Source organism: Chamaea fasciata, unplaced genomic scaffold, assembly GCF_029207755.1.
Source record: "Chamaea fasciata isolate MVZ Bird 193981 ecotype frontalis unplaced genomic scaffold, bChaFas1.0.hap1 SCAF_6, whole genome shotgun sequence".
Taxonomy (NCBI): domain Eukaryota; kingdom Metazoa; phylum Chordata; class Aves; order Passeriformes; family Sylviidae; genus Chamaea; species Chamaea fasciata.
The window spans coordinates 28,411,793-28,432,636 of NW_027094091.1; the positions used below are offsets into that span (position 1 = coordinate 28,411,793).

A 20,844-nucleotide genomic window follows, 5' to 3' on the forward strand; every position below is an offset into this window, starting at 1 on the left:
CAGATATTTTTATTTTATTTTTCCGGCAAAGAATTTCTTAAACTCATTTATGTGAAAAGTATATCAAATAAGGAAGAATAACAGTTCTAGACATTTCTTAGAACAGATTAAAGCAAAAAAATTCCACACAATATAAATGCAATTTTCTTTAACACAGTTGCAACTAAAGAGAGCATGAAAATATCTATCCTTTAAGTGTGGAAAGGTCATAAAACCTTTTAAAGTAATACATTCAAAACTCTCAAGAAAGGTATCTTTCATTGAATGAAAAGTCACTACAATTCCTTTTTATTTTATTTTTTTGGTGGGGGGTGGTAGTGAACGGAGGGTATCATTAGACAAATAAGACACAAATCCTCCCTATGACCAAGAACTGTTACACCTATTAATATTTCTGTAGCAAAATAATGTTGTGGGGAAAAAATGTTTTCTCAGTTTTTACCAGAAAAGTCATATTGATAGCTGTTGCAGCAGTAGTAAGTATAACTTGGGCACATTCCAAGTTCAACAACTTCATTAACTTTGTTAAGTTGACAGTGAATAAAACTTGTTAGAGTCTCTTTTCAGAAATACTGTTAGAATGGCTTTGCTAAACACAGACATCTTTGACTGGTATATCAGCTCAGCTTCTGAGGGGAAATAGCACACATGTCTCCAAAACATGCTAAAAGAACTAACTCCTATGTGGAAAAGTCAAGATTTCAACTAATGATTTCATTAAAAGGTCTCAGTCACTGATATCACTGTTTGGTATTCTTTACAAGCCCTTAGTTAATTACTTTTTACTAAAAGTAAGCAAGTAGAATAGAATGGGGTTTAGCCTATTAAGCTATTTTCATGGGAGTTTAAATAAATTAGTTATAATTAGATCTAATGAAATCTAAGAGTGCTGGGTTTAAGTGCAGAAATCATTCTATTGCCTGTGACTGCTACAGTATCAGAGTACATTCAAAACGTAATTTACACGTGAGCGCTCAAATTAGCATAAAGGCCTAAAAGAAATATTTACTTTCTCTTACCATTCATCGTTCTTATATATTACTAAAATGTGTAGCAACAAGATCAAAACAAAATAAATATTGAGACAAAAAGGATTGTAATAATAATTATTGGAGGGAAAAAAGATGATAATAGGGCTGAAGAAAGTATCATTTAAGTTGAATTCCTAGAGAGACTGGAAAATTAAGTCAACAGATCCTTTTGCAGTTCAAGTTTAGAATAAAAACCTCCATCTTATATCAAAAGTACAAACCACCAAGACTCACTCTAAAAAGATCCTAGTGCTCCTAGAAAAGTAACAGATCTCTTCATGACTGCAGTTACTATTTATTGTAAAAATAACAAAACAGAAGCACATACCGTCTTCTCTCATTGTGAAGTTCCTAGTACCTTTGTTTCTTTTTCTGGCTTTTGTTCACTTAAGTAAACAGGTTTATAATGTATTCTACATAGTAGAATAAAGGAGAGACAATGATAAAAACTTTATCCTTTTTCTTCTTCCTATTCATTTTCTAATTTCACAGTTCTTACTCTTCTTACCCTCAAGTCCTTACAATCCACAATTCTTTTGTCACTCAGATGTCCCAAAAACAGCACATGTAGTGCTGCCCGAGAGTCTATAGTCTCTTCCTGGAACTCACCTCTTTATGGACAACAGTTCATAAAGGTAACATTATTGATAGCTTATTAACCATTTAGCAAGAGAGGATTTAAAAACATATTTCAGTTTGTGACAAATTTCACCGTTATCATATTTCTTATTTGAATAGGTATCGTTCATCTTATTTCTCAATCCAACCACATTCTTACCACTAATCACTATCCCTAATGCTACTCAGGACCATTCCTCTAATACCTCAGCTGAGAATGTCCCCTGATGATAAGCACAGTCAACTCTTGCTAAATGGTTATAAGCCTAAATTCCCATTTTTCCTTCTTGGAACGACTACTCCCTTTCTTTTACACATTACTAAGCCCACCTTCCTATCAGCATCCTCATCAGAAGTCTCTCTCCTATGAGAGCACCTCCAGCACAGGAAAGGCTATTTAAATGTATTCAACGTGTCACTGCTTTGTTACATTACAAATAGGCAAGTTCTTCAATTACCTTTGTGACAAAAGATTTCACATTGCTGAACACATTGAGGAGGATCAGCAGACCTATGCTGAATATCTTCAACATATTGAATATCTTGAATATGTTGAATATCTTGAAAATTATTTTGCAGAAATTTTTCATCATTATTTTCTGCAGTCAGACGTTGTCAAAAGATTTTATCTACCCCACCGTGTTCCATTTTTTTAGGTGTAAAATATAACAAGAAAAGTTGAAGAGGGTTCTGTTGCAGCAGGGCACAGTGGCTGCTTATCCCCATGTTTACCACCCACTGTTGGATCGCAAATAACAGGCGATTCCGAAGAGACATTTACCTATAACACAATAAAGGACCTGTTTTTCATTGTCTAGAGGAAAAGCCCAAGCAGACTAGATTTAAAAAGATTGACAGATATCGTAAGATTGATAAAGAAGAATTATCTTTTTGTAGTTTCAAGACTACAAAAAGATATTAATTAAAGGAGAGGAGTTAGAAGTCAGCATATCCAAGCAATTTGATTCTGAGGTTTTTGATATACAGTGAAAAAATTTGTACACCACAGCTGCATAAATTTTCTGTAGAACCACCACTATATTTCTTTATCAGAGTCTCTCTTGTATTTACAAAGATTATTTCAGAATTGACTCAGCAGTTAACATACGATTAAAAAGGTTAACAGGAGGAAAAAAAAATCAAGAAATACTCACAATCAAAAAAATGCACAAAACTCCAAGAGTTCAGAAATACTACAATGACCTTTTTTTCCTCCACTTAACTTGTTTTATTTTCTTACTCAGTGGTTCCATCTGCCTAAGTGACAGCTTGTTTAAAATTCCCACTGGTCCTTTTTTAATGCAGCATTTTTAAAGAGTATACAAAGTCTAATCCATAATTATCAATCCTCTCAGGATACCAGTCACTACTAAAAAAAATGCCTAATTAAATTATCCCAAGATTAATACCGACTTTGATATAAATATGGCAGTCAAACAAACATGAAAAAAGCATACAATGGAAAAGGAGGAATAAACAGCATCGTCCCAAACCCCCAGAAGCACTTACATTTCTTTAGCTGAAGTCTATATTTATTTTAGTTCCTCGATGATTTCATCCCAAAATTTCTAAACTGTAGCACAGTCCTCTCAAAGCAATAGAATCAACTAAGTTTGCCTGTGAAAGCCTAAAAGAGCAAATAAAGCTCTTGCGCAAACAGAAAAACAAAACTCTAACATGTAAACCCCAAAAATTTTGTCACCTACTGTTTATGTACAGGGATTACTAAAACCAGTTGATATTTTAAGCAGTCTGGTAGCCAGTAATTCCACAATCATACTTTGACCACCATAAAAAGAAACAAAACAAAAACCCTTCAGACAAAAACAATTAAACAAAAAACCCAGACAATTAAACTGAAACATAATCTAAATGTGCTCAGTATCTGTCAATCAATTACCAATAGATCACCTAATTAATGTAGTTTCAAAATCACTCTCAGAAGAGATCCAGTCTAAAGGAAACCTTATCCTCACAGCATATGCTAGCATCCTTCCTCTAAAGAAAATTAACTGAAGAAAAAAAATCACATTTTTGCAATCACCTCTTTGTTACACAGCCTTACATTTACACCCCTTTTCCTTGATAATTTTTTGTCTCTATAAATTTAAAGGGAGACATTTGATTTTACATCTATGAAAAGGAGTTCCTGCATAACCATCATTCATCAGTGACAGAAAAGACTATAATATGTCAAACCAGAAAGATAGCTACTCCAGAGAACATGCACTAGATACACATTTTATATTCTGTGTAATGATGCAAAGTATCTTCAGAGTAATACTATAGTTTAACAGTGTGTAGAAAGCTCTCAGGATTTCATAGTCCCAAAAGGAAACATTTCAAAGCAGCAGTGTTAAGTCACTGCTTTCAGATGCAGAGTTGTGATATCACAGCTAGTAGTTAAAGGAAACATGGTAAATCCTAAGTGCTGAAATTCTAAGAACAAAATTTTTTTTTGTTAATTTTTCAGTTGTGAACTGGGTTTCAACTACAAGAATGAAAAAAGGACCAACAACTCCCTCTTTGAATATTATGACAGTTCATGCAGAAAATCTTGCTCAATATTTTGTACCCAAAGAATCATTTTAACCATGTCAGAAAGATCAGTTTAGTTTCTGCTCTCAAATATAACTAAGAACCCCTGTTTTATTTACAAAACACCAATAAAAGGCTCTGTACAGTGATAATGAAATTTCCCTAGCTACCAATAAGTTTACATGACCATTAATAAATCCACAACCTTTAAAATGTTCCAGGCACCTAAAATGAAATATTGGAAAATCTAACTTTGTGCTTGTACACCATCCCTGCACAATGAAAACCATCACTCCCCAGTGAAAAACCAGTGAGATAGGTACCAAATCTTCCATTTTACACTATGAGGAGTAACTGAGGTTTGTTTATCAGTTGGGGTTGCTTAGTCTGGAGAAAAGGAGTATCAGGAGAGACTTCACCTCTCCCTAATGTTACCTAAAAGGAGGTTTGAGTGAAAGGGTGTCATTCTCTTCTCCCAGGTAAGAAGTAGCAGGATGAAAATAAACAGACTTAAGTTCTTCCAGGGGAGATTTAGAGTATATACTAGGAAAAAGAAAATTGAAAAGGGTTTAAAAGCATTTAGTGTTAAAATAACGTGGATATAGCACTTGAGGGCAAGATTTATTGATGAATATGGTGGTGGTGCTAGGCTGACAGTTGGACTTGATGATCTTACAGGTCTTTTCAAACCTTAATGATTCTATGATTATAATAATATACTAAACAACCCTGTAAAGGAAATACTGCCTAGATAATTATTGTTTGCATGAAAATTATGACCACTGTGCCTCTGAATTGTAATAATAATTAACGTCATTTACATGGTCAGCTTCATAACTGTTTTTGTGGAAATAATTCTAATTCCCTCAGTAATCTATAGATTAAAAATAGTTTATCTTGGTAGTGGACCCACAAAATTACGTACTAGTCTTGCACAACAGTGCTACTGATAACATCTACAAAGGTGTTCTTAAATATTTTACACTCACCAAATTAATGTTCTAATCCATCTAAGAAACAGTACAAAAATATTCTTTGATGTTAGCAGAAAAAAAAAGTTTAAATGCTTCCATAACCATCAAATATGAAAATATTTGCCAGGAGTTAACTTTTTTAAACATAAAACCTGATATACGGCTTGTTTAATGAGTATCTTTATTTTAAAACTGGGATTATTTGCAGACACATTTGTTAGGATATTAATTAAAAGTGAAAGCTATATTTTAAGACAATATACAAGTTAACATCTACCAGTTTATGAACTAAACATTTAGACAGCTTCCACAGCTAACAGAATGCTCTGCTTTTCAAAATATTTAAGCTACATATGACTAGTTGGTATTTCAGAAGCATACCTAAATAACTGTTCTCTAAGGAACAGTACTATGTTTTATTAATTAAAATTACTGCAAAACTTCTAAAATTCATTGTCTTGAAACTGAGGCTGGTGAAAGACTTTAAGGAATTCAGACCGGAGTATTACAGTAAGGTAGTTCATATCATTAACTTCCATAAATTTTACTTGAAAGGTACTTATTCATATTGGTACATTTCCAAGCAGTTCACTGGGCCTCAAAGCAACACAATTTGCCTCAGTAATTCTGTAATAAGTGCTAAACAGATATGTTAATCAAAATAATTTCTAAATAAAACACAGAGTTATTTGTGTAATTACAAGAATAAGTAAATACAGATAAAAAAAATCTAGAAACACAAGATATGCTATATGGAAAGCAATTTCTGTAAGGGATTATGTCTATTACATGTTTTCTATTATTTACAAAACTGTACCTGTATGAAAATGATCAGAGAAACTTAAAAACATTATGTTCACAGGCTAATAAAAAGGATCTTTATAATTAATTTTCAGAAATAAGAATCCATTATCACTTCATAAAGTTGCAGTTTCACAGATTTTTGTGAAAATAAAAATCAGTTGACAGCCTCACTTGGCTACAGTTAGTTACTAGACTTCAGTAGTTTTGACACATAGAATATCAGTTGACAAGTAAGTCTTGCCTTTTGAGACAGGTAGTGCTTTAAGCTAAACAGACGTCTTGTCTGGCTCTCTCTCCATTAATGTAGGACATCTTTTCCCTGAAGGCATTTTTGCAATTCATTAATCATTCTAACTGGAAAATTTCAAAGTTAAAGCTTTATGTTTGTGCAAAATTTATGTAGATCTAGGTACAGATACTACTCTCAGCTACTTAGAAATATACCTGGAGTAGTTCCTAGTGACTTCCAAGATCTAGGGAGCCTGACCCAAAAACAACAGAAGCCACTGCAGTTTCTCATTGACCTCATATCCTACAAATCATGGATTATAAACATTTCATGTTCTGAAAACAAAATCTGATTTAAAATGTCACAGTGTATAAGAACTGACTGTATTTTACACACCAAGTAGACTTACTTAAAATTTCTTGTTTATTTTAAATAGTGACATAGAACCCTGTTGTTTCTTTAGCTTCCAAAGAGTCTCTGGGATAACAATAATAAGAACAGTTTATCAGAGTTCAATTATACTTCATTACATGTAATTCCATAAACAAAAGAAAAATGCTCATGACAGAACTTCCATTTTACCAGCAGCAAAATAACTGGAATACACAGGAGCCATCAAAGTGGCTAGTATCAATGTATGGCACAAATGGTTCTGTTTCCATCATGCAAAATCGAATTTAATCATTTTTAAATTTATAAATCAAACTGGTTTATCAATATTCTTTTTGTACCTTCACATCAAAATGGAACAAAAAATCTACCTCACAAGCAGAATGGAAATCATTCAATTACCTTCTTCCAAGAAAACTGTCTCAATTTTAAAGATTTCTTTTACTGAATATTTCTAATGGTCACTGACAAGATACAGATTCTTGATGCTTTCTCAAAATTAGTTCTGGAGAGAGAACAAATTTTGATATGGGTGGGCAGAACTCACACAGCCCAAATTCAAGCATCTCTTTCCAATAGTTCCTAAGAAACCATGGATTTAAGGCAAAATTTATCTCCAAAAAGTCCCTTAAGAATTTTATGTTTGCCACTTCAGAACAAGCAGTACTTTCTAGGTTTAGTGCAGCCAGTGCTCACTAGAATTTCACATAATACAGAACACAATTTAAAACAGAAATCCATAAACAATCACAAGAAAGAAGAGGAGTTAGATTTCATTCTCTGATTTCAATCATTAGGGCCAAAAAATAAGGGTTTGCTTTTGTTGGCCACTAAAGAAAGAAAAAAAAAAAAAGGAAAAAAAAAGGAATCAAAGTAACTAGAGAATGAAAGAAACACTGAATATGAATGACAGTCAGGAACTGTGAAACCAAAAAAACAGACTCTGGATCAGATGCATTGCTGAGAAAATAAGTATTATTTAGTTATTATATTGAGAAAATTGGCATATTTCTATTAGATTTCCAGTTACATGAAAACTGCCTAGATGGGATATTAAAGATTTTTTTGCCTGACCTGTATTCATTCCTGTTCCAAATGCATGTTACCTGAAAATACAAAATAATGAGAAAAAAATCTGTTAATTATAACATTTAGCCAGTTACAACCTCTACAAATTTCCTTTAAAAACCTAAACATGGCCAGTAAAGTTGGTAGAATAAAGAGGATGAGAACTGCTGTGACTTTGAACTTATTTCTGTCATAGTGAAAATTTACATTTCAATTAGTTCATACCAATGCTGTAATCTATTCACAGCTTTTAAAATGATTGAGACTTTTTCCTTTTACATTTTGTATTGAAATACCTTGATTAACTCCAAATTCCACAATTACTTTACATAAAAGTCTTCACATTAGTACTGCATAAATAAAAGGCTAGCAAAATCAGTTCGATAACATCAATGACAGAATATGTGCTTTTTATTTATACTTCAAAGGAGAGATTTTAATAAATTAAATGCATGTCAGAATTTGTAAGAAATCTCTGCATCAACATGAATGTATTTCTCCTTCTCTTCCTTCCTGCCTCCAAATGTATGCTTCTATCTATTTCCTGATTGACAAATTCTTTTTATTATAATGTTAATGCATTACATCAGAGTTGATAGCATATCCATGGAGGAGAAAGATAAGTGATGTATCTCAGTACCTTTTCCAGTGAAATTACATTAGCCTTCTGGCATACAGGATAGGATGAAGCTGCAGATTTGAAGATCATGAGACTGCTCATAACCCTTCGTATTTATCCTCAGTGCTGCTAAACTTTACAGAAAATTTAATTTCTCTGAAGCTGCATTAATGTCAAACCACCACTTTTTGTATGGCAGACTTCATTCCAATCGGCAGGTAATGCACAAAAGGATCTAATATAAATCACAGGGAATTATAAAAAAGCCAAAGGTTTGGAACATTTGGAAAAGAATTCAACTAGTTCTCTATTTCTAAATTACTATGGTATCTTTGCTCTTCTATTTGGTTTGTGTTTTATTAAGCAGAAAGATGAAGAGATGAGCAATGCAGTCAAGGCTGTACTTAATCTTTGCTCATTTTCGTACCACCTAGGAGGTCTTTTATGACTAATATTGGTAACTTTTTCAACCTCAGAAACAGTCACTTTAAAGAAAATGTACAGGGCATGCCTAAAGAGGGAAAAAAAAAAATCCAAGGACCAGCTAATATTCTGCTCAAAACAAAGCAGAAAAGAGAACCTCTCTCCATTCACACACCACTTTAAAACTGAAACAAAATCCCAGAGCAACAAGTGCAGTGAATGAAAACTGTCTTCACATTCATCTATTCCAGTGAGTGACTGCTATGTCAATATAAAGCTTAAGATTTCAATTATAAACATAAAAAAATGTACATATTCGTATTATATAAAAGTAACAAAGACAATCCATGTCCTTCAGAATGGTTTCCATTTTTTCCACTGGGTTACTTAGAAACAACATGAAATTTCATAAGATTTTTACTTTTTTTAATCTCCATATCTTTTTTTTGATGATAGCAAATAAGAGCAGATCTTAAGATTCTCTTCTGAACAGAGTAATACTCAAGTGGTGTTTCATACCCTGTGCCAAAAAGGGGAATTCCAGATTTCAATCAAAACAAGAGGCTTTTATCATTACTAGGTATCTTCAATAGAAAGAACACTGCAAAGTGCAATAACAAAAAAATCATAGAACTCTAACTCTATTAATCTTTCCTTATAGAAGGGGTGTTCTATACCTCGGAACTGTTAATTATTTTTGACCTAAGTTTTATCTATTACTCACATGATGATAAAGATTAGCCAATCCTGTTGAACAAATATGGCTTTCTCCATATGGACACTTTCACCATAGAGTTTTAGCTTCTCTTATTAATGCTTGATATCTCCTTTCTTGGAGCAAAAGATATCTTTAACTGATGAATCCTGACCTATTTATTGCATGAACATGTACATGTCAGCTACTCTAAGCTAACCTCACAGTAAAAGACAGGCATTCAAGTTGTTAAAGAGGAGGTAGAGTTCATCTATAGTACGTATGTGAAGCAGTTCAGATGAAGCATGTATATATGGCCCTTAGGGACACGGTAAATGGCGGATGGCTGGGGCCTTTGACCTTAGGTGTCCTTGCTATCCTAAAGGATTCTATGATTCTAGAATTTCCCATTTCCCTTTGCTGAATTCAAACAAGTGTCGAGCTCACTAGTTTTCAGATGTTCACAGAGCTAAGTAAAGGGACTGCAGATATAAAATATAAGAAAGGAAAATCTGACTAGGTATAAGAAAAAAAATTACATGAGAATGGTCAAATAGTGAAGAAATAAAGAATTTGAATCCTTAAAACATATGAAATTTGATGTGGGCTAGACCTACAGAGTCAGCTCTAACTGGGACTGCTATGAGCAAGGGGTCGGATAAGAGGACCTCCCTCCCAATCTGAATAAGTTTATGATTCAATTTGCAATGCAAATGACAGGAAAAGCTAGTACAAGCATTAGCTGGCAACATTTCTCACAGGCCTGAATATACATCAAAGCAAAACTTCAAAACAAAGATCAAGGAATATTAAGTAGTTCCGTAACTGTTTCTAAGTGTCGGGTTATTTTCTTTCAAAATAAACGACTCATCTATGACTGATACGTGTATATCATGTCACCTATATCAAGCACTGAAAAAGCTCAAGTCTCTTCATTAGCCTACTTTTAAAACTGAATTTTGCAAATAAAATGTAAAATATACCCACATAAAACCACATACTGAAAACTGATAAATTCAATTTCTTGGAAGACTTTGTTACTTTCATTACCACAGAGTCAGTTAAAAACCCTTTCTGTACTGCAGCAAGTATTTAATTTTTTGTTTCTCTACTTTCTTTTACTTCTGCATTTCAGCAGAAGAAACAAACCAAAGTACCCTAGTGAATGTACAAAGTAAAGCTTTTGGGATGTCAGACATTAATATTGGTATCTTTCCACAAACAAAACAAGGGAATTTGAATTAAACCAAGTGATCTAATGTACAGAAATGCTCAGAGCTTCCAGCTGTAATTAAAGCCAAGGCAGGTGTGCTTGAGCATGCTGAAATTACATACTGATAATTGTTTACAAATATTCACTGTTCCAGAAGGAATATTTATCTTTAGTTGATACTTCAGACTTAAAATCCCACCACTCATACTTTGTCACGTACTATGAGAGTAAGGATAAAAATGGGAATTTCTCCTTTTGTGATGCTATCAAAATAAATTTAGGATTCTGACACATTTGGGAATCATAAAGGTAATTGTCATTAAAGAAAGGTAAGACAAATTAAGAATTCTATATTTAGAAAACATCAGAATACTTAAAAATAAAGGAGGAATCAGTCATATACAGAGCAATCAAAAGAAAAAAAACAAATCAGCACTTACTCTTTGAACTTTGCGCACCCTATAAGGTGAGGATTTAAAAAAAATTAAAATCTGAACAAGTCTCCATAGAAATACTACATACATACAGAGTAAAGTATGATGCTATTCTGTATGTATGTGAGGATATGTCTGTATGTATTTCATTCTGTGTGTAAGGGAAAAAAACATGATATAAGGTGATTTACAGGTAGAATTACTTCCAATATTTCCTAACTGTGAAATACTTAATTATCTGATTTTATTATCAGGGTGATTAAAACGTTTTATATTATTTTAAATCCCTAATATAATTTACATAGAAAAATATCCTCCCTAACATGACATTTCCTCACCACCTATTTTGCTTGACTTTAGCACTTCTCTGCTACCTGGGATTTTTTTATTGTGAGAACCCCAAAATAATTACTATGCAGGCAAGTAGACAGAACTTAATATTAATATTTCTTCTCATCTTCTCAAAATTACTGACTGATATAATCTTTCTGCTTTTCAATCCCAGTTGGAATTAATACTGATTAAAAAAACTGGCACAGGCTCTATGCACAAATATTTAAGGACACAGATCAAAGCCTTGAATTCTCACAGATGAAAAATTCAGTAATCCTCCGCACTATCTTCTACAAACCTGCAAACAGAAGACAGCATTCTTTACTTTTTGCCTATATAGTTTTCTTATAACTCATTTGAGGAATAATCTAGAGGAGGGTCAACTGAGCATTTAGGAATGGATTTAAATTCTGACGTCTTCAATATATGACTTCCTTTTCTGTATCAACTTGCTAAAACTTTTAGATTAAGCAAAATATTTATATTTTGTATAACATCACTTTGTCGATTTTACAAAAAAATATTACTTTGCCTCTAAACTGTTTTAATTTCTAAAATTTTTTAAATAAATAATTAACCATAACATGCATTAGAATACAAACTATTTATACAAAAAAAATAGCTGTCAAAAATGCTTTAAAGCATTATGCTTCCAAAAGAAATATTTATTTACTAATTTATTAATTTATTTAATTCATTAAAATGAATTCTCTATAATGGACAGTTCATTCATAAAAATATATATATATAATTGTTCTAAAGCAGATTATAACCCTGTCATATATATTTAAAAAAACCAAAAAAAACAACCTCTAGAAACAACAGGATGTTGAACAATAGAAGTCTGTAAGCCTCAAAAATATCTTTATAGTAGATACAGAAAAATAGTAAAATATCACACAGGAAATACTTGCCAAAATAGGCAAGAAGAAGAAAAGGAAACAAAGACTTTTGAAACTGTTTTAATCTAATCTGCAAAAATACTGCATTATCACAGCTGTGCTTAGGATGATAGTGAATAGTACTAAAAAAAGATCTGAATTAAGGTTATTTTACTGTCTTAATAATGACTTTATCCAAATATATTCAAATGCCACATTTAATCATAACAATTAATATTCCTTAATAGTCAGATTGACATCTCTTTAAACCTCTTTATCCTATATTATTAATACCATATCAACTCAGCTTTCATTTTCATACAGTTAACATTTTGACTATATACAAACTCACAAATAGTCACTCACAAACATAAGCTTCAGATTAATGGTACAATTACCCAAACACCAAAGCTTATTTAATTTAATCCTAAATATTTTCAGAGGTTGTCCTTTTCAAATTTCAATTAATTTGTTCAAGTTCAAGCCAAAAGGATCTGTTGTTCTTTAAATGTGAAAGTTTACTTTTACCACTCAAATCTTGGTTCCAGAACACTGGGGTCAAGGATGTGGGAGGAAGTGGGAAAGTAAGTGGAGAGATAAGGGAAATATAGACCTTGACAGGAAAATAAATTGCCTACACGTACACCAGCAGCTGCAAACTGCAAACAAGTGGTAGGCAATCCCAGTAAAGACTGGGCAACATTCCCTTGTAGTTCATACTGTACTGTGTGCGAATAAATATAGCTTAAATATCTCTTTATTCAACATAGTCTATAAAAGCCAAAGTGCCATGAGAGGTTGGCTAAAAAGCACTGCCTCTGCACTGCTATGTCAGGGATTGTCAAGCACAAAACAAAAGTTTATGTATGATAAGTAGTTATGTGTATGATGATATAATAAGCTCTCTGAATACTAATACATGATCCCACTGTAGGAATATTAGACAGGAAGTATACAGGTAAAACATTTGTCCAAAGACTACATTTAGAAGTTAAATTTTTTTTTTGAGAATCATACATATGTACAATCACTTTTTCCTTTCATTAATCAAGTTCTAAAAAGACAGTCCTTTTGTCCAGAGATGAATGGGAAATAAAAAAAAATTACAAGGCAAGAAAGATTTTAGAATTTTGCCTTATTAAATTTATAGACTCTCTCCTTAGTGGCGTGCTTTTAAAAGCTTTCTTTTAAAAGATCTAAGGCCTTTACTAAGTTGACCAAATTATTCTTATTATTTTGTTTTACCAAAAGCACACAGAACTTTATAAAAACAAAAGACATTAGTTAATTTATTAACCACTAAAAAAAAATCTGCTCTCTATGTAAATCTTGCAGAAAAATATTTAGTATGCATTCCCTGAAGAAAGAGGAGACCACAGAGCTTCAAAATTAAAGAAAAATCTTGTAAAAGAAATAATGAAATAGGTGGATCCCAATTCCCACACATGATAAGGCAGGTAGAATTTTCTATTAATGACAGTTTATTTTTACATCAAATACAACATCCTTAAAATAGATTCTACTATTAAACAAATTAAATAGTTTACACTATAGTCTTAAAACTCCTATTTAATAACATAAAAAGACCCACCTTTATCTATTTTATATACTGAAGCACAGCAACCTTTCTTAAAGCCACACATGAAACAGGTCCATTTTGACTTATATAATGGGAAGATATGAATACCTTTTCTGAGTAAACCACTTCAGAAAAAAATGGACAAAAAACCCTACATTTTTTTTCCTTTTTTTATAGAAAACAGCCTTTAAATAATTTTTAGGATTTCCTGGTCAAAAAAATATTTGCTAAATTATATTTTCAAGTCAAACAAACAAAATTGCAATGAAGTAGTTGAGGAAGATAAATCTCTGCAATTTTTTCCTGTTTTATTACTGTACATGTTGAAAAGAAGATGTAGATTCAGCTAATTTTCAGCACTGCAAAAATCTTCTGACTCCATGTTCATACATGTGACTTACAGAGGAATGCTGAAATAATCCACTGATATCTACTTCTGGAGAATATTGCTTAGGTCAAGCTCATAGGCCATGTTCAAACATCAATTTCCATGTTTTGTTAAACCAGAAGTCCCATTTCCAAATATAATTTTTTGCAAATGATATCTAGTCTTACTGATTTATCATTTCTTCTATTTAATTACCATGCATCATTTGAACTGAACTAATAAAGACAACAAGATTCTACCCTGAGCAATGAAGCCTTTCAGGTTTTACCTACTGTCCTCGCAAAGCCCATCTAGAACATCACAGGACTCCTCTACAAAACTGAAGAGGAGCAACTCTCATGCACTGCAATCAAAGGAAAAGTTACAGCTTTTGTCACTAGTTGTTTCTGATCTAGAAAAGTGCATAAAAGTCAGAATGGCAGCCTTAAAAGCAATAAATTGCAATTATCTAAATCAATGTTACCACTTTTGCAGCACATCCCTCTGTGACGGTCTCTAACCTACTTCTCCCAGGTGCTGAGAGCCATAAAACGAACAATAGGTCACTGCAGGTTGTGAAAGAGGTTTGAGGAGAATACCGTGATCTTTGGACAGTGAGGCAGGGTGCCTCAGTCTGATGCAAATCCATGAAACATGCCTTCATAGGAAGTAAATAGAAGATATTTCACAAAAGCAATTTATAAAAAGAGGTAAGATCACTTTCAGTTCTCAGTTTTAAGAACTTGTGTGTGAGTATTCACAGTTTAGTGGGTAGGTTTTAAAACACTGCTAAACATCTGAAAATCATGATTCTTTAGACAGCATGGCATTTTAGGGGAGAAAGTAAAAAGGCTCTGATGCTGGTCACAGTGAATAGCTCATCAGGAAGAAGTGCTGATTAAACCAAAAAGTAATTTTAAAGCAGAAATTCTACAAAAATAATCCATCCAAAATTTTCAGCCCTCTGAAGAAGTAGGAGAATACACCTCTCAATTCAACTAAGGATTTCATACTCAGCTTTCTAATGAACTTTACTTTTTAATACCTAAATTTATGTAACTGAGAAAACAATACATTACTTTTGTGAGATTGCTTATTTATGTCTTTTATCCCATGATGTTCTGCCTGTATCTTTGTTCCTAAATTCCAGCCAGAATGTGTTTAATCCCCTAGCCTCTATGATAAGCCTGATCCAGGAAAAAAAAAGCAAAAAATGCAAACAAAACCAAAACCAGCTAACCAAAAAATCCAACACACTCTACTGTTTGGAGGCAAGAGTCCTTATAAAACAACTGTCCTTCTACCCTTATTAAATTCATGCAGCTTTCCTTTATACTGAGACATTCACACATCCAGGGAATCTGAACAAATGCCCCTCTCTTCCTTTTCCACGGTATAGTCTTTCTACCTGTCTACGAAAGCAGAAAAGAGGTATGGGAAAGGACATATACTATGACAGATCCACTGAAACTTAACTTTTTAATACTAGAACGAATTTTTATTTTATGACCTATTAATAGACCAAAACTTTCAAAAGTAGAAAAACACCCTTCTGAAAGATAATGCTAAAAGCATTCAGACAGCTTCTTCTGCATAAAATATATATTTCTTTATTGACTAGTCTAAGTCAAGTCAAAATGTTTTTACTACTTTGTTATCATATACACACTTTTAAACTATTTAACAAAAACAGAACTCAAAAACTTTTGTGACAGGCAGCATTTCAATCATGGCAACATCTTTAATCATGGTAGCTGTGTTTCTTTCAATCTAGAAAAAACCTTGCATATAGGTACAATGCATGGTTTTCTTGTAAGTACTCACATTCATTATTTGCTAATGCAAAAATCTTCCCCTACCTCCCTCTCCTTTGACACATAAATAGAACAAGAATTTATTCTTAACTGAAAAGTGCAGTCAGAAAAGAAATCCAACTGACTTGTTTAATAACAGGAGCTTCCCCTAAAGCATCTTTAAAAACGAAATTGAAAGTGTATTTTTCTTAAATATGAAATCTGCTCTTGTTATTCTATGTGAGCTGTTCCTCAAATGGGCTTAAGAAACACAAATAAAATCCAACTTAAACATATTTTTTGCAGATGTCTGGACACAAATATCAGATCTAAGACATACTTTTGAGATCTACTATTGTTATAATTTTATTTCCCTCATAAATCATGAATACAAGCCTGAGATAAAACAATACTAAACAGGGTTTGTCTATTCTCTAGAAGTGTATTTTCACTGAGCGGAAACTAATAGCAGCTGTCATAATGAACTGATCTGTATTGAATTTAAGGTTATTTATACAAGCATCATGCAAAAAATCCCCTTAATTTCCTAGAAAGATAAAAATTATAGTCCATGTTTATTTCAGATTTCATAAAACAAGCTCAAACAGAGACATTACAATTTGCCATATTTAGGAAGAGAAAATATATTGGGATGAGCTACATATCTAAAATATTATGCAACAATAATCTGTCACAATACACTGTAAGCTTACAGTCCTTCCTACCACCATAGCACCTAAATCCAAACCAAAATATTTCAGCATCATATTTTATTACATTAAGTTCTTGACTAAATTCTACATAAAGCCAAGAAAGTATCCTGAAATATTATAAGTAAAAATCTGTCTCAAAGAAAAATCTTTCTTCCTGCGCAAACATTTTGATGTAAAAAATTTAGTTATGTAACTGATTTGATGTTATGTTCAATTTGGTGTACCCCAGTTTCAACAGTATGATCAGTGTTGCTTTATCTTCAGTGCCTAGCACTCCACGCATCTCTTGAAGCAACCCTGAACCCTTGAACTCTTGTTATTCAGCTAATATGAATGCCTAAAGGTTAACATTTATTCTAAACTGCAAGACTGACTAAATTTAACTCTGGGTATAATCTATAGTAAAATTTAACATTCACTATAAAAGCAACAAATCACTATCTTGCCATGCAAATGTAATTATCAGCAAAATCCATGACCTCTAAATATGAAAACACTTGCAAGATTTGATTTTTAGGCTTCATCCAAAAGCCAGAGCAGTGAAATAAGAACTGATTAGGGAATCAATTCACCGTCTTCACTGAAAGAAGACAAAACAAGAAAATATTGCATGGCATTATATAGTAAAAATTGATGACTTATTAGAGTGTGATAGAGAATGGATGGTATCTGAAAGAGATGCATAGGATTTAAATATCCTTTTTTCTAGACATTAGTATTAGCAACAATAAAAGGCTCTCCTTTAAAAAAGGAGGGTGACGGGCAAAAAACCAAGACATTACCTTTTATGGTTATTCTTCCAGTTAGAGCAACATCTTCAACTGACCATATCTCAAACATTTGATCACTTTAAAAGCTCTAAACCACACAAAAAATTTATGTAAGATAGACTTCACAAAGTGACAAACATTATACATCTAGCATACATTGGAAAACTTTACAATTTCAATGCAAAATAATCAAGGAAAGTACTCCACAGGAGTTGATAGAGTAAGTTATGAATAATGCTTATTGACTAGAGAAGGCATGCATTTTGTAAATTTTTAAAATAAACTTTGTATTAGCAAACGGTCTCATTTGTGTTTTCTTCTTTGTCTTTACATTATTGACCATTTTTGTACAATGGTTTGTGTCATTACATGTAATTACACAATCAGTGGGAATTCAAGTAGCCACTAAGTAAGGATATTTAATTACTTATGATTTATTATGCTGCAAAGCATGACAGACTCTAGATGAGAAACAGGCACCAGCAAGGCATCTCGTTAAGGAAACTTTCCTGTCTGACCATCCAGGAGCCACAACCCCAACATCAGAAACTTTAACTGCTGAGATTGAAGCCCCTTCACAGCAGAGTGGATCCAGTGAAGCAAGGGAGGCTCCACTTGACTCCCTACATACCTCCGCTGCCCCCCCCACTCAGCCTCATACATTTTCCTTAACAGTTAACATTTCCTTAACAAATGATTTTTCTTTACTGACAGTAGGAAGTCTGAAAATAAAGTAGCAGTGAAGTAGCAATGCAGTAGTGAAAAAGTAGAAAGGAAATAGATTTCTGCAATAGAAGAAAGACAGGTGTTCATGTCTCCTGTTTTGTACATCTCCCCTTCTCCCTACTGTCTGTATAGACTTCTGTAAAATAAAATATTTAACACAATTAAAATAAACAAAACCAAAACAAATAAACAAACAAAACTAAACAACCACCAAAAAACCCAACAACAAAAAAACCCCCACCAAAACCCAAAGAAAACCCTTTATAAAATCCTAAACATATTCAATGAGGAACAAGTACCCTCCCCCCATGCATGAGGCATATTCCATCTTAAGCTTTAGCATTGCTCCGTCATAACACATGTTCCTCCCCATCCTTCCAAAACCAGCTTGTATCATTCTTTCCAGCTTGTCATGCTGTCACATTTGGAGAAAAACAAAATAAACAAACAAACCCAAAGAAATCCCTTCCAAATATTTTTCTTTTAATAGAAGCATGAATTAATTGCCATGCCCTTCATAGAGCTCTCCTACATGAAGACACAGTAGAGAAGCTGTGTGTTCACCCATAAAAGTATAATGTTAAGAACTGAGGAACGTTATTCTTTACATGTGTAATTCTTGGTGGGTTTTGGATCTCAAGAGAAATTTGAGTGTAGCAATCCCCAAAGACTCTGGCATTTCTGAAGAATGAACTCATTACTTATTTCAGAGCATAAAGTCACAGTGCTTCACATCATTATGAATTACCCTTCTACAAGAAGAAAAAAAAAAATCTGTGGAAGATCAGATTTCTTATACATATATATTGTTGCTATTGTTCATGACATGAGCTTCTCTTTGACTGAAAGCTCAGCCAAGCTCAGATGTAAGCTTGAATGACTAAGTACATTACACAGTGTCACTGATGGGTTTTTTCCCCCACCTTATTAAACAAGCCTTTTCTGATAATTGGACTAACCTACCTTGTTTGAAAAGCTTTCAAAACCATGACAACTAGCTACTTTGCTTGGTAGACTCAAAATGAACAACATTTTTCTATTTTCAAACTTCTACCTATATTTAAACGTTTTTCTGCTTACACTGTTTACAACACCAATCACTTTCTTGGTTCTCAGTAATGTGATTGTCAAAAACCAGCCATCAAATTGTCATATTTTTCAGTCCTAAATCAAGACAAATTCACAATATTAATCCAGAGACAGAAAACTGTAGTTGTTCCTAATGGTTTTTTGTAATCCATTCCTCTGCAGAAGAACCAAAGAGTGAATTTTCTTTGTATTGCATCACTCATATGTAGTTATATGCACAGTTACCTACATTTCAACAATTCTGAAGGAAAAAAATAGTCATATTGAGGTATATAATACAGTCTCCCCATATTTAAATTAATATTGAGTAGTTTTGCTTCAGTAACATGATCTAGCTTAGGCTGGAAATGATCCAGTCTTTCTAACTATTCATAACAAGATTATACATTGTCAGCCTGAATTTGAAGAAAGAATTGACATATAAAAACGCATATTCTTGAGAATAAAAGAATGGCTTGTGTTATAGGCAATATTATAGAGAATCCAGTTCCTTCATTTAAGTACAAACCAATTATACTTAAATTTGGGTACCTTATATCAAATAATTTGTTACTAATATATTCCATCCAGTTCAACAAAAAGTTCTTGACAGCATATTTCCCTGGTTATTGTCAACACATGTGGGGAGGAAAGCGCTAAAACTGGAAGACTGGGGAGCAGAAAGACTTGCTTTTAGAACTGCTTTCACTCAAGATGACCTTGCAGCTGGGGGAATGCTAAGAATATTCACTCTGGGAAAATTCACTGTTTCTGTCTATCTTGAGGAGTCATGTAACAGAACTCTGTAAAAGACCTAAAAAGTGTTGTTCACAGGCCTGGTGAGGGGGGAAGGGAGATAAGAAGCTTGGAGACCATAAAACACAGCCTTGTGAAGAACTGTGCCTGTGCCAGACCTTTCTGATTGATATGTGAGCCAGGAAACAGCCTGAGTGCTTTTTGCCCCTGCCAAGATGACATAAGCTTAGCAGTGCACGTGTCCCTGTTTTGCCAGCAAAATAATGGAATAAATCTTTCCTACATACTTCAGCTGTGGATCATGGCCATCTTGGTGTAACCTGTATGTCTCTAGTTCACATGATACATCCCAGTCAAAACCAAAAATGTATCAGCCCAGAATTTAAATAAAACATTAAAAGATTAGATTCTGAAAAACTACCACAGCACAATAATGCAGTTCTGTCACTTAATACTTAGCATATTACCAACAGTGAAGTGCACTCAAATTTGAACTTACTTACCTTTCTAAACAAAAGTGTGAAAGTAAATCTGCTGATGAAAAGGAATTTCAAATCTTAATAAATCAATCAGGGAAGAAGAAAAAGAACCTGATTCAGGGCATATTTCTTGATTTTTATCAAAAATCACAGCTTTTATACCTCTAGCATGATTTATGTTTTCATATAATTTAATTAATAGCATTATACCACACTTAATATCACATTTGATATCATTATCTTTGTACCATTTTTTTAGACTCAAGCCATTGATAACCCATCAAATGAAATTAAACCCTCTACCACTTGCCCTCAACTTGCCATTAAACACTTCTGGTCTTTTT

The 20,844-nt window shown here is 33.0% G+C and overlaps 1 protein-coding gene across 4 annotated transcripts in view; it reads right to left on the reverse strand.

Moving 5' to 3' along the window:
• SGCZ (sarcoglycan zeta) overlaps positions 1–20,844 on the reverse strand; it is a 253,826-nt gene that overhangs the window by 225,024 nt on the left and 7,958 nt on the right. The window lies entirely within an intron of this gene.